The sequence below is a fragment of the Bidens hawaiensis genome, unplaced genomic scaffold (assembly GCF_021521415.1).
Source record: "Bidens hawaiensis isolate Kalapana, Puna unplaced genomic scaffold, B.hawaiensis_p1.1 tig00019200_1, whole genome shotgun sequence".
Lineage (NCBI taxonomy): Eukaryota > Viridiplantae > Streptophyta > Magnoliopsida > Asterales > Asteraceae > Bidens > Bidens hawaiensis.
The window spans coordinates 157,380-171,279 of record NW_027492910.1 but is presented as its reverse complement, the minus strand read 5'-3'; the positions used below and the strand labels follow the sequence as shown (position 1 = coordinate 171,279).

At 35.6% G+C, this 13,900-nt stretch overlaps 1 pseudogene; it reads left to right on the top strand.

Annotated features, from left to right (window-relative positions):
- Window positions 1–5,613: 5,613 nt before the first annotated feature.
- Window positions 5,614–13,224, top strand: LOC143557827 (xanthotoxin 5-hydroxylase CYP82C4 pseudogene; annotated as a pseudogene).
- The last annotated feature ends 676 nt before the right edge of the window (window positions 13,225–13,900 follow it).

Genomic DNA, 13,900 nt, shown 5'->3' with positions numbered 1-13,900 from the left:
TCCGGAAACTCCACCAGCTCAGGTCTCAGAAGCCCATGCAGCAGATCCCGTCTCCAATCCGACTGCCGACTTGACACAGGAACCTCCCAAGAAGAAGAGAAATACACACATTGTGTCAAGTCGTGCGTGTGCCCGTGTACTCAACTATCCTTATCATGACGATTCATTCATTATCTCCAAAGTACGATAAGCGAAACAACTGTTGGGCCATCAGGAGATACATCGGAGATCTGATATATCTCAACCACCATGAGCTAAAATCGCTACCAGAGCTCGACATTAATTATCTCCGACAAGCTCTAGGCCATGGTGCAGTTGGGAGTACGTTAGAGAGCTGGGTCCCAGACTATCTCCATCGTCAATCAAGGGTGGACTACAAAGATTTTGAGCCAAACAAGGGTCGAAAATACAAGAACCCAAGTGAGATTGACCCCGCTACCGGAGAGCCACGCACTATGTGGAGATACAGGGCACCGAAAGACTGTCACGAGATTTATCATGGCGAGCCCTATCTTCCCAACATTCTCCGAGACTTCATAGATTGGGAGTTTGACAATAAAACCGGTGAGGCCGTCATCCACTGCCGTGATATGCACGAGATCAGAGTTTTTGACGAACATGAGCTTATGGGTCTACACATTGAAGATGTGAGGAATCTCTACAACAAGCCACTGGGGACCGTCGAGGACCTGGGACGTCAAAACACCGACCTGATAGTTGAAGCCTTCAACAAGTTCGTGCGCAGACTTATTGAACTTCCACTAACAGATGAAGCCTTCAACAAAACACCGATGGGTTTCAATACTAAAGACTAGAGGGAGATTGTTATGTCCCATTTTGTATGTTTTAGTCTTTTGTATTGGTTCGGTTATGTATTTGGGGCCGATTGGTCATTTTGTATGTATTGGGCCACGGTTCATTGTATAGAAGCCCATTGGGCCTTAGTGAATATAAGTCATGCTTCTCATGCATGCCTTCCTATAAATAGGGAGCATGCCATGAGAGAAATAACCTTTTGCCGTTACACACTCTTTCCTTCTCTCGGCTCTCTCTCTATCTACTCTCAACCGAACATAATCTCTCGATCCGAGACCTCTTGGTTGCTTAGTGTGATTTCCGCTAGCACTAAGTTAGGTTGATCCAAAGACGTTGTTAGATCCACCCGAATAGGGACCTACAAAACCTCAAATATTCTATTAAACAAAATGTCTTTTATTTATTTAAAAATTCACCGAAACAGTGACATTAACATTGAATTTACTAACTAGCTCACTTAAGTATGTTTAAGAATCTATTAGCTATCTCCATGCCGTTCAAAAGAAAAAAAATATAGCTATCTCCACCTTGACATACTTAATTTATACGACTTGGTTGTCTTATATTTACCCTAAGCCTTGGCATCCCAAATTAGTTATTTTAGGTTTCTTTCTACAAAATCTTTGATTAATTAGGGCGTACCAACTATCAAGTGACTTTTTTTTTGTTCAAGAATTCATTTGCAGTGTCATTTCAAAGTCACCCAAACAATAGTATCACTATGATGAAAAGGATTTGGTTTAGGACTTATCATGCGGAACTAATGTGTGTAAAGGGTTATCCTTCATGAAAATCTCTAGAAGAAAAAAATTTTATATGGTGACATAATATAAGGATCACTAGAACTAAAAGTATGCCACTAAGCATATCCAAATGTTTATCATACATATATGGGACTTGAAACATTATATTTTAGCCCATATATAAATTTGCATATAAAGAATAGAACTTTTATTACAGCTCTTAAAAATGTCAAAAAATTAATCTGGTGATTTATTTGCAAAGTCCGGCATCTGTGTAGATATATATATTATTGGATGACAGATACAAATTTCCATTGTTGCATACAAACTATAAGCAACACACACTCATTAGGCATCAATACATAAAGATAAAGACACTAGAAGTTTGATTTCGGCCGAATTGAATGAACACGATGTTTTTGATTATATCATTATAGTAATTGCATTTACATATAATTGTTTATGTCCAACGTAGGGAAAAACATATATTCCACTAATTTTTCCAACAATCCACCACATTAAAGGAGATCGAACATAACATAAGACACCATGATTTAATTTCAATAAATATGTCTTGAATAGGATAGGTAAGTGTCATTCTTTGAACTTTCTTTTGTGAAACATACTTAGCTTATTAGTTGTTAGTTGAACTTTATGTCTTCGAACCGATGGCTAGCTATTCATATAAACGAATATACAGATTCACACAAGACTCTCCTTGACTTGGTCAACTCCTCATAGTCATGTCCGTTATGATCCTAGTATACTTCCCTATTTTTGTGAGAGATCAAGAAGGCAAGCTTCAATTCAAAGGAACCCCACTTTTCCCTACCATAAGTGATTTCCACTAATCATAGTTAGCTTGATTTCCAAAAAGTAATTAACCTCATTATGTTTAGCCTATCATTTTTAACCATAACCCATACCCGACCCTCTTAGAAGTATATACTATACTGGTAATAGGTAGCAAAGCAAGTAGCACAAAATGAAGATGAGAGTACAAACCCTCTTAGAAGTACCTAAAGTTACCTCTAAAATTTGTCTACACAAAGACAAATTTAAGGCAAAGGAAAAACAAAATTAAGATTGAAGGAAACTAAGTGTTGAGAAAAGCGGCGTGTCGGAAATCCAAGGTCCAAAGACAAGTCCACTACTAAATGTCAAAATCGAAAACTCTCCTAATAGTACGTTACCTTCATCCTACCTACTTCACCAACAACTCATATCATTGGCCATGCTTTATTAGAAGTGCAAGTCTAACAAAATCCTGTCTAGTTCGCTTATCTCGTGTCCATCTAGGCCTACCTTGCACCACTCCTCTCCACTAGTATGTTTTCCAAATTCTTACCAAGGCCTTCATTTGTCTCCTCAGCACTTTCTCTTATAAAATGTTGCTTAAAATAAGCTATCGCACAAATCAATGAAAAAACTGGCGAGCGTGTATTTATTTCTAACCAAAAGTATCACTCTATGCTTTAATACGGCTTCTGGATGTTTTTGTTTTTTTTTTCACCATGTATGTTGTTACAAAACATGCTTATTCATGAAATATGGTGTACAAGTAATTTTGTAATTTCCTTTTTCCCAATGATTCTTTCACAGTTTCAGTTCTACATTATCCAACCAATATAGGAAACCTAGGAAAATGTTTAGGCCTACGTCCCATCAGCTTGAATGGACAGTAAATTACACGGATGTTCATCAGCTTAAATGTTCATCTTTCAAAATCCTTAAAAGAATCGACTTTCATGTCTCTCTAGAAGATAAAAATCAGCTGCAAACTGGTACCAAATTGTGACGAATCAAACTGATTCCCACCTAACAGTATCAATACCAGCGTGAGTGTTTCCAGAACCAATACCAGTAATTCTTTTTTATTGTTTTTGATCAAAGCACATATAGATATCCTTTTGGTCGTATCAGACTATGTGTTTTGGATTTTTCTTTTTCGGTTGCTATAGCCGCTGCCAATGTCCTACTGTAATGAACCAAACATATATGCGAATCTTTAACTACAGCTGACATTAAATGTCAAATACGACATAGCAAGACATAACACGATAAGAGATGATTACATGTGGTGCAAGACACAAACACGACCCGACAACTAATCATGCCATTTTTTTTCCTAACACGAGCACAGCCTGTTTAAAAATCAGTTAATATCACACGATTTTTTTGGGAACCTGATCAGGGACATGATAAATAATAGACGTGCATAGATTTTATTTTGTTTTTTGTTAAAAGTTCATAAAATCCTAATTAATTCGTACATAAATACATAACATACTTTTATAAAAGTTATTTTTTAAATTAAAAAATGAATTAGTTATTAACTTGTTACTAAACAAGTGTTGGACACGAACTTACGCAAGTCTTAAACATGTCTACCTATTTCAGATACGGAACATATTAACCTCAAACCCAAAATGCTAAAATCTGTATCGTGTTATGATAAAAGGTCCGTGCCATAAATTAATAACCCAACTTTAACTCGTTAATTTATCTTTGAATTTGATTTTTCTATAATAACTTGTGTATATTAGGTAGTGTTTATTATGAAGGAATGGAAGGTGGAATGTAATACGTCATTCAAAGGAATGAAAAAAAAAACATGTTTAATTACCATGTATGAATGGAATGGATCATTCCACATGGAATGGAACTCCTTCCATTTTTAGGATTTTCATTCATTTCGGTATAGGTGTTTTTTTTCATTCCTTCAAGAAATGAAAAAGTCAAAAGAGTCAACAATCATTATTACTATTATAAAGTTAAAATTGTATTATATAATTATTATTATTATTATATTTCCAATTATAGTTATTATTATTATTATTATTATTATTATTATTATTATTATTATTATTATTGTTTTGTATATTATAATATAACTATTACTACATTATCAATATTTTTTTTTTAATTTGATGAGTTAACATTCACAACGTATATACGGTTTAACGATCTCGTTGTAGCAAGTGGGTCCTAAAAATAGTTGTTATGAATATTCAATTATTATTAATATTATTTATTTTTATTTATTTTTTATTATTATTAATAATAAAAATATTAATAATAATAATAAAGTGATTAATCATTCCATTCTTACATGGCAACCAAGCATGACAATGGAATGGCAATGATATATTTCATTTCTTTGTCCATTCCATTCCTATGTCCATTTCATTCCCTCCTCTATTCCATTACCCCGTACCAAACATGCCTTTACTGTTTTTTTAATTGAATATGCAGCTATGTTTTTTTATAGACAGCTATAATGTATAAGTTTTGCTGATACTAGTATTCCTTTTTCTGTTTTTTTAGTTGTGTTTAATTTTTTCCTCAACATTCTAGTATATATTTTGTTGAATACAAAGCTATATATATTGAAACAGAGTATTTGTTTGGTAGCTTAAGCTACAAGTGTCAATGCCATACCATTAACGTGATGAACCAAACCGATCTCAACTGAACAACATCGGTAACTATATCGTATTATCGAAACCGTAATTCATTTTTATGGTTTACAAATGTTGTTAACAAGTGTCAATATCCTCCTGACATTTCAAAACTTTGTTTTTTTGGTTTTTCTCTTTCGGTTTCTATAGCAAGTGACAATACCTTAACAAACCGAATTGATATAGACCAAATTCGTATCACATCGTGCAAGAAATTTGTCCGCTTGAAATTCAAATATGGATTTCACCCCCAACTAGTTTCGTTTGTGAAGTTCTTTACAGGGATCTATGCTAAAACATAACATGACAGTATCCTTACAATATTTGGTCAAGTGTTATCAGAAGAACGCATAAATTTAACTTCAACTAACACGTAATGAATCACTTAAAGCAACTATTACATATAAATCTGTTATTAATAATCATATAAACTCTAATAAATCCCAACTTTCAATTAATAACTAAATGCAATATGGTACCAGAACAATACAATCACATACATGTAACGACAATTAATAATAAACTTCCAAATGCTCCTACATATACATTCCCAATTTTAATGTTTTCCAAAACCACAGCAAACATAAATCAAAATGAAGTATTCACTTGAATTGATTGTGTTATCTCTTCCTATAGTCTTACTCTTCTATGTCATGTTTATCAGTCGGACCAATTCAAAATCGAAAGAAGCTCCTGAACCCGGGGGTGCGTGGCCAATAATTGGACATCTCCACTTACTTGGTGGTGGCGGCCAACTTCTTTGCCGAACACTAGGATCCTTGGCCGACAGATACGGCCCGCATTCAACATCTGTCTAGGTGCACATCTTGCTTTCGTTGTAAGCAGCTGGGAAGTAGCCAAAGAATGCTCACTGTCAACGACTTAGCACTTGCCTCTAGGCCAAACTCGGCCACAGTGAAGCACATGTGCTACAACTATACAGTGTTTGGGTTGGGTCCGTACAATCCCTTTTGGCGAGAAATGAGAAAGATTGTCACCCTTGAGCTCCACTCCAACCGTCGCCTTGAGATGCTTAAAGGCGTTCGTTTGTCAGAGATTAGTTCTGGAATTAACGAGCCCTATGGGCGATGGACAGAAAACTCACAACGACCAGTGGTTGTGGAAATGAGCAAATGGATTTCTTTCGGGGACGAGGCGGAAAGGTGCCACAAAGCCATTATCGATTTCTTTCGGTTGAGTGGTCTTTTTGTTGTGTCGGATGTGGTACCTTCTCTTTGGTGGTTGGATTTACATGGGTACGAGAAAGAGATGAAAAAGACAGGTTCGGTGCTAGGAGGGTGGCTAGATGAGCATCGACAAAAGAGGAAACTAGATATAGAAACAATCAAGGATGATGTAAAGGATTTTATAGATGTGATGTTGTCACTTGAAGATGAAGGGCAGCTCTCCATTATGGAACATGATTCAGATACTATCATCAAGTCCACATGTATGGTAAGTTATATGTGTACAATAATTGTTGATACTAGATTTAAAAAGGGGTAGCGGCGCAGCTTATTGCCCGCTTGCCTTCTGTTTCGATGTAATCCAATAAACAATCAATAAATTTATACTAGATTATATTTATACAATGATTCGGCAACGTACCATCACCATAAATGCTGATAGATACGTTTATTAAAAATGTTTATGCTACAGTTCTTGATTCTAGGAGGTAGTGACACGACGGCTGGAACACTAAATTGGGCTATCACGTTATTGTTAAACCATCCTGATGTTCTTAAGAAATTGCAACATGAACTAGACAACCATGTTGGTAAAGAAAGACAAGTTGTTGAATCAGACATGAAAGACCTTGTGTATCTTGAAGCTATAATCAAAGAAACGTTGCCCTTTTATCCGGTGGGCCCACTTCTAGCACCAAGGGAGGCAAGAGAAGACTTTACGATTTCGGGGTATAATGTTAAAGCTGGGACAAGGTTGATCATTAATGTTTGGAAACTTCAAAGAGATGACAGGGTTTGGAGTGATAGCATCTATAGGGCCAATATTATACATTGTTTTTAGAATTGTATATGTCGTTTTAGTTTGCTTTTAGTTGATGTAGTACGTACTCGGTACGTTTATTTTGTATATATTGGAGAAATGGTGACCCTATAAAAGGGACACTTTACCATTTCTCCAAACCCAAAACAACTCATTCAAGAAAGAAAACCTTTGAAAATAAATTTCTCTCTCCACCTTCCTCTCATCTCCTGTCTCTTAAAATAACAAAACTAAGATCCGAGATCCGAATGTTGTTGGTGATTTCCGCTAACCAACAACACGGATTGATCCGAGTCAAGTCTTGAGATCCATCTAGAAGACCCACAACTGGTATCAAAGCCAGGTTCGACTTTTTGTGGGTTTCGGGTCAAACTTTTCGGGTTTTGAACTTAGTTTTTGTTGGATTTGAGGTTGATTTCGTGTTACTCACCTCTTTTGGAGTCCCTTGCACCTTGGAAATACACGAGAATCACCAAATCTTAGTTTTTAGTGTTTTAAGTTTTAGTGTCAAGCCCAGATTCGGTTTAAAACTCAGATCTAGGCCGATATATTGATTTTTAGACTAAAATCTTTTTGACTCTTTCAAAGTTTAGGTATATTCTCAAAAAAAATAAAAAAAAATCGCATCAGTTACTGTAGCAATCTCATCGCCGAGATACTGTAGCAATCACAGGTACTGTAGCAATCGCATCGCGGGGGGGGGGGGGGGGTACTGTAGCAAAAAGATTTCGCATAATTGTAACAAATCGGCACTGTAGCAACTCATGCGAAAAAAGGATTTCGCATGCACTGTAGCCACTCGGCACTGTAGCAAAAAAAATCGCATGATTGTAGCAACTCATGTGAAAAAAAAAGATTTCGCATGCACTGTAGCGACTCGGCACTGTAGCAAAAAAAAAATCGCATGACTGTAGCAACTCGGCACTGTAGCAACTCATGTGAAAAAAAGGATTACCCATGCACTGTAGCGACTCGGCACTGTAGCGACTCGGTAATGTGGTAAAAAAAAAACTTCAAATTTTTTTCTCTTTCTCTACAAAAAAAATCTATCGAGTTAAAAAAAATGTCTTACGAATGTAAACTTGGAGGGAATCTGGATATGGGAGAAAGCCAAAAGACAATGTTAAAACGAGAGTTCGACATGTTTACGCATGTTCAAGGAGAATCGATTGCCTCTCTCATCAACATATTTGAGTCACTCGTCACTAAAATGAGAAGTGCCGGTATCATCAAAGGTTTGTCTGAGATCAACATGAAGCTGTTGAATTCACTGCCTTATACATGGAGCATCAATGTGGTTACCATCAAGAGAACCACAATCCTATATACCATGACACTCTCAGAGTTTACTTCTACCATCAAGTCTTTTGGAATAATAGAAGATAAGCTCCAAATGAACAATCAGTCCAAAGAAAATAAAGTTGAGACACGTAATAAAGTTGGGACAAGTGATGCAGGTGAAAGCGGTCATGCATGTCCTATCATTCCCGACACATCACCTTGAGATGAGGTAAACCACAACTTATGCACGCAAGCTTGCATTAACAAGGTTACATATTATAGATATCATTAAGACGAAGTTTTGAAAAAAAATGCAAAACATCGTCAGTTAAATGCAGAATATGTAAAAGCTGACAAGATCTACGTTGAAAAGATTAAAACTCAGTATGATGATGTGGCAAATCTTAAACTTAAGATTTTTATAAAGGAGGAAGATGTTGTCTATTATAAAAATATAATTTCTGAACTAAAAGAGGAAATTAAGAATTTGAAACTTGATGTTTCTGACAAAAGGGAAAAAGAAAAGAAAGTTGGAAGATTTGAACCATTATCTGAGAAATTGGATGATCTTATTGGAGCCCAGAGAAGTAATAAAGTTAAAATGGGGCTAGGATATGAGTATTCAGCGGTACCCCCACCAATGAATGATAATTATACTAGTTTGCCCCACTTTAGCTATAATACTTTTCCAGACGAGGAAATGGAATACGGGGTTGGTAGAATACCAAAGCCTGTGAAATTTGTTCCTGCTGCCTCTCAAGCTGCTGCTCCAGTCCCATTATCTGATAAATCTGACATCAATGTGTCTTGTGTAGCAGCTGGTGATGTAAATGGTGGTGAATGTGGGACGGTTAACCTAGGTTGTAATCTAAAAAGAAAGGTAGAGCAGCGCTTTGAATCATGTGTGGATCTAACCAAAACTGTTAACAATCCAGTTTGTAATAAAGTTCGTGAATCCATGTTGGGAAGTTTAAAGTCAGGATCAAATTATGTATTTGTGAAAATTCAAGTGGCTAGTTGTACAAACGTTTGCACTGAAAATAAATGTTCTTCTTCTGACTCAGATTATGAAACCGTTTGTGATGAAACTTTTGCTGAAAAATGTGTCAACGAAAGTAGGCCTGTTGAGGTGAACATATTAAGTTGTTCATCATCAAGTTGTGAGACCGAGGATAATTCAAGTAAAAACAAAGTTTTTGAAAATGAAAAGACAAGTACTTCGTGTAAATATGTTCCACCAAATAAACGATCATTTTCTCAAACAACCAATCAATTTAGAAATCCTCAGCCATACAACTTCTGTGACAACAACTACTATGGTTAGTATCAACAAAATTTTGTTGATCCATATTACACAAATGTGTTTTATAATTATGTTCCTTTCCAAGGATCACCTTTCCCACCGCATCAGCCATATTATAGTTCAGATGAGTTCTATGGCACTCCTAGGAGAAAGTGTTGTTTTGTGTGTGATCACTCTTCTCACATTGCAAGACATTGCAAGCACTGGTTCAAGCAACAACTTGATATTCAAAGGCGGCTTAGTCAGTCCTCAAAAGGAGCTTTTTGTAGCCCAGATTCAAGGACTGATCAAGCTGATAGTGAACCCAGTGAAACAGATGTGAGATCCAAAGTAAATAAAGTAAAACACTAAAAGAAACCTTTTTGGAAAACCAAGAAGGATAAAATCAAAAAGGATCCCAAGACTGTAAAGTCTGAGGATTCACCAAAAACAGTTTCAAAATCAAGAAAAGAAAGGTCCAAAATTTCCAAAACCAAGGAACAAGTTATTACTTGGATTCCTAAGGACTGTTCTTCATCAAGTGAGGATCCAACAAGAAATAAATGGTTTTCAGGAAATAAAATCAAGTTCGGTCGGTTTACGGTCAACCTTCTCGGGATAAAAGTATCCCGGGAACCCATGTCTATTTGAACGCTTAGTGCATGCAGGGTCAATCAAGGAGGACTATGAATAGTATTAGGTACTTAGATAGTGATTGCACCCGGCATATGATGGGAGACGAACCCTTTCTATTTGATGCTAAACCATTCGATAGCGGATTCGAGTCTTTCAGAAGCGACATGGGAGGAAAAAGTTCAAGAAAGGGAAGCCATGTTTAAATGGTTCAACAACAACTTTTCGAGCGTTTCTCAAACTAACCTCGTCCAACTGCATCTCTCAAGTGATGGATCCAGCATCAGCTGTTGGGTCTCGGTTTGAATCTCTTCAACTTTGTTATACAATGTGATAATGCATGCTTAAGATAGTCCATCTGACAACAACTTTGCTGACCTTTTCACTAAAACCATCGATCATGCTCGTTTTGAATTTATGGTCGAATCGTTCGGCATGATCAATTTTGATTAAAACAACCTATCTATCTTTTGTATATAAAATTGTAAATATTTTTCAACTATGTCACAATTTTAGAGTGAGAAAATGAGTTAAGTTTAACTCACCAAAAAGATTTTAAATTCATCTTAAGAAAAGCAAAAACAAATCATTTGATTTACCAAAAAATTTTATATTACTTTTAAGAAAATCTAAAAGGAATTGTCCCGTTTAGAGGGAGCTCCTGCTTAGAGGGAGTCGGATAATTAAAATTTTCAAATTTTGAGAAATTGATCCGACCATTGGAAAATGATAGTACATTGATATACAATGAACCTAGCGCATGAAAAGAGTAGATCAAAAGTCTACAAAATCATTCACGGATGTGCAGATAGGCTTGACAAACAAGTAAGTGTCGAGTGATATAAACCTAAATTCCTGCCGGTACTAGTGGATATACGATTATGAAGCGGTTGCATGATTCCGTGAAGTCATATTCATGAAGGCATAAATGTAATTATACATGTCATACCCAAGCCTCTCTTTACCTGATCACAGTTGTCTTAAATTTTCATTTGAGTCAAGAAAAGCCTCATAGAAAGGCAAGAAAAAGGAAACAAAAGAGTCAAGAAAAACATAAAAACAAAATGAAAAATCAGAAAAAGAGTCATTTAGGATTTTAACTTCTGCCTTATTTCTTCATTTATTTTGATTCAAGCCTTGGACTTTCTCTGTTTGTAGTCATACAAGATCTGATTGTTAAGGCCCTGAATCTTCTGCTTTATTTTAACTTTTCTAGATCGAGTCAAGTGCGCAAAGCACAAAATAGCGAGTGTACAAAGTACAAAGTGTCAAGTATGTTAATAAGAGTACTGTGATCAAATAAGAAAAGTTTAAGTCAAGTTGAGGTGATATGTTAACACAAAGTAAGCTCGAGATATGATGGAATAAGTAACAGGTCTGATTAAGTAGGGACCACATAAGCACCGTGCCTAATTGTACTTTAAACGTAACACTTTGGTATCAAAACACTTGTCAAGTTAAACAAATGGACAATATATACAGTCAGTGATGAAATTGTGACATAATAATATCAAAATGGAAACGCGATCTAGGGCTTTGCAAATCAATATGATTCCATGTTGTGTCTTTCTCAAAAAAATATTAAAATCATTTAGAAAATTTTGTAAATATTATTGATATATAATATTAATTTCATCTTTACTCCTATCTTTTATTGTTTATTTTGATTTTGTTTTATTTTAGTTTCAACTTCAAAATGTTACGCATATATTTTTGTTATTTTTAAATTATATGAAAATGCCAAAAAGATTTTAAGATTTTATTATGTTCGTACATATTTTGTTAAACTTTGTTTCATTCAAAATCATGTTTTTTGTTATCAAGGTCGTTCATTCAAAGTTTGTTGGAAACCTAGGACTTAAACAATTCACTTACAAGTTGAGGGACTGAAATTGAGAGGCCTGTGAATAAATTCTTCTTTGACCCTCGAAAGGGTCTATGAACGAATCTTATTCGTTCAAAGTTTTGTGCAGGTGTACATGGACAGGTAGATTAAGATCAAATCTGCTTGGAGTTGCAGATGTTGAAGCGCTTTAAAGAAAACGAGAACATGAAAGTTGGTGGTTGAAGCTAAAAATGAATTGATTGCATTCGAAGACAAGGAAAGAAACCAGTCAGCCCAAGAAAGTCAACAAAAGAAAATTAGATGTCGAGCCTCCCGCATCTAATGTTTCTAAAATTTACTGTTGCCGATCCTTCCCAAAAAATAAGATTGAAATTCAAGTCTACAAGACTAGAAAATAAAGAACTGTTCAAGATCCAATCTGGCTCAAGCTACTGGATCAAGACAAGTACTTAGTTTCAAGAAATAAAGACGAAGCAAAGAACTTTACGAAGGTTCCTCGACATACTCAATCCTAGAGGGAGATTGTAGGGCCAATATTATATATTGTTTTTATGATTGTATATGTCGTTTTAGTTTGCTTTTAGTCGGTGTAGTACGTACTCGGTACGTTTATTTTGTATGTATTGGAGAAATGGGGACCCTATAAAAGGGATACTTTACCATTTCTCCAAACCCAAAACAACTCATTCAAGAAAGAAAACCTTTGGAAATAAATTTCTCTCTCCACCTTTCTCTCATCTCCTCTCTCTTAGAACAATAAAACTAAGATCCGAGATACGAGTGTCGTTGGTTATTTTCGCTAACCAACAACACGGATTGATCCGAGTCAAGTCTTGAGATCCATCTAGAGGACCTACAACTTCTAAATTTTAACCCGAAAGATTTATAGGTTTAAGTCATAAAGAGGTCGACGTTAGAGGACAACAGTTTGTCCTCGTTCAATTTGGGTTAGGGCGACGTTCTTGACCTGGGATTACATTTTCACTTCAAGTGTTTCATCTAACATTGGCTCGTCTTGTTCACTCTTTTGACGTGGGTCGACCTGGAGGTCTTCCTGTGGACATGACTGAAGGCCCTGGAATGACTCTTCCAAAGAAGTAGCCGCTTGAGGTCCTCTTAACCCCACGGCTTCCGTCTTGGATTTATGGTTGTTGAGCTACAACCACAATATCATGTTTGATGGTTTTTATTCAATAAAATGGGTGATGTGATATAATATAAGAGATTCTTGTAACGTGATCAAAACTGTTTCACAATTGATCCATACGATGACACAAACTGATATAAGTCAGTTTTTAATCTTTTACGTTCAGTACATAGAAAATGTCGTTTTCACACAATTAGCTATATGCTAATGCCATGTTTAGAAATTCATTTAGGTTTAGTTGCAAAGGAAAATGAATTATCATTCAAGTGCATGTACGTATCCATGAAAATATATCTAACAAATTAAAAGAGCTCACATGTCAATAAAAAATTTATTCCATAAAAACTTTGTTTCTTTTGAAACATTTATTCCATTACTATGCATTTCAAAAGTTGGGTGTGGAAAGAAGAGTGAGAAAAAGAACATTAACGTGAAAAAAAAACCTAAGAATTTTTGAAATTAAAAGTAATTTCGGGTTGACGGAATCCTCAAGCGTCAAACTAATTAATGATGTACGGTTGAAATTGAAATCTCTTCCGAAGTATAGGCACACATAAACTATGAAGAAGCTTGTTACCGAGTCCTAGTTGCCATCGCCGGTTAAATTTAAAAAAATTGCTAACCAAAGGTTCAGAATACGACATATCTGACTTAATAAGAGTACTAGTTGTTTAATATGGCATT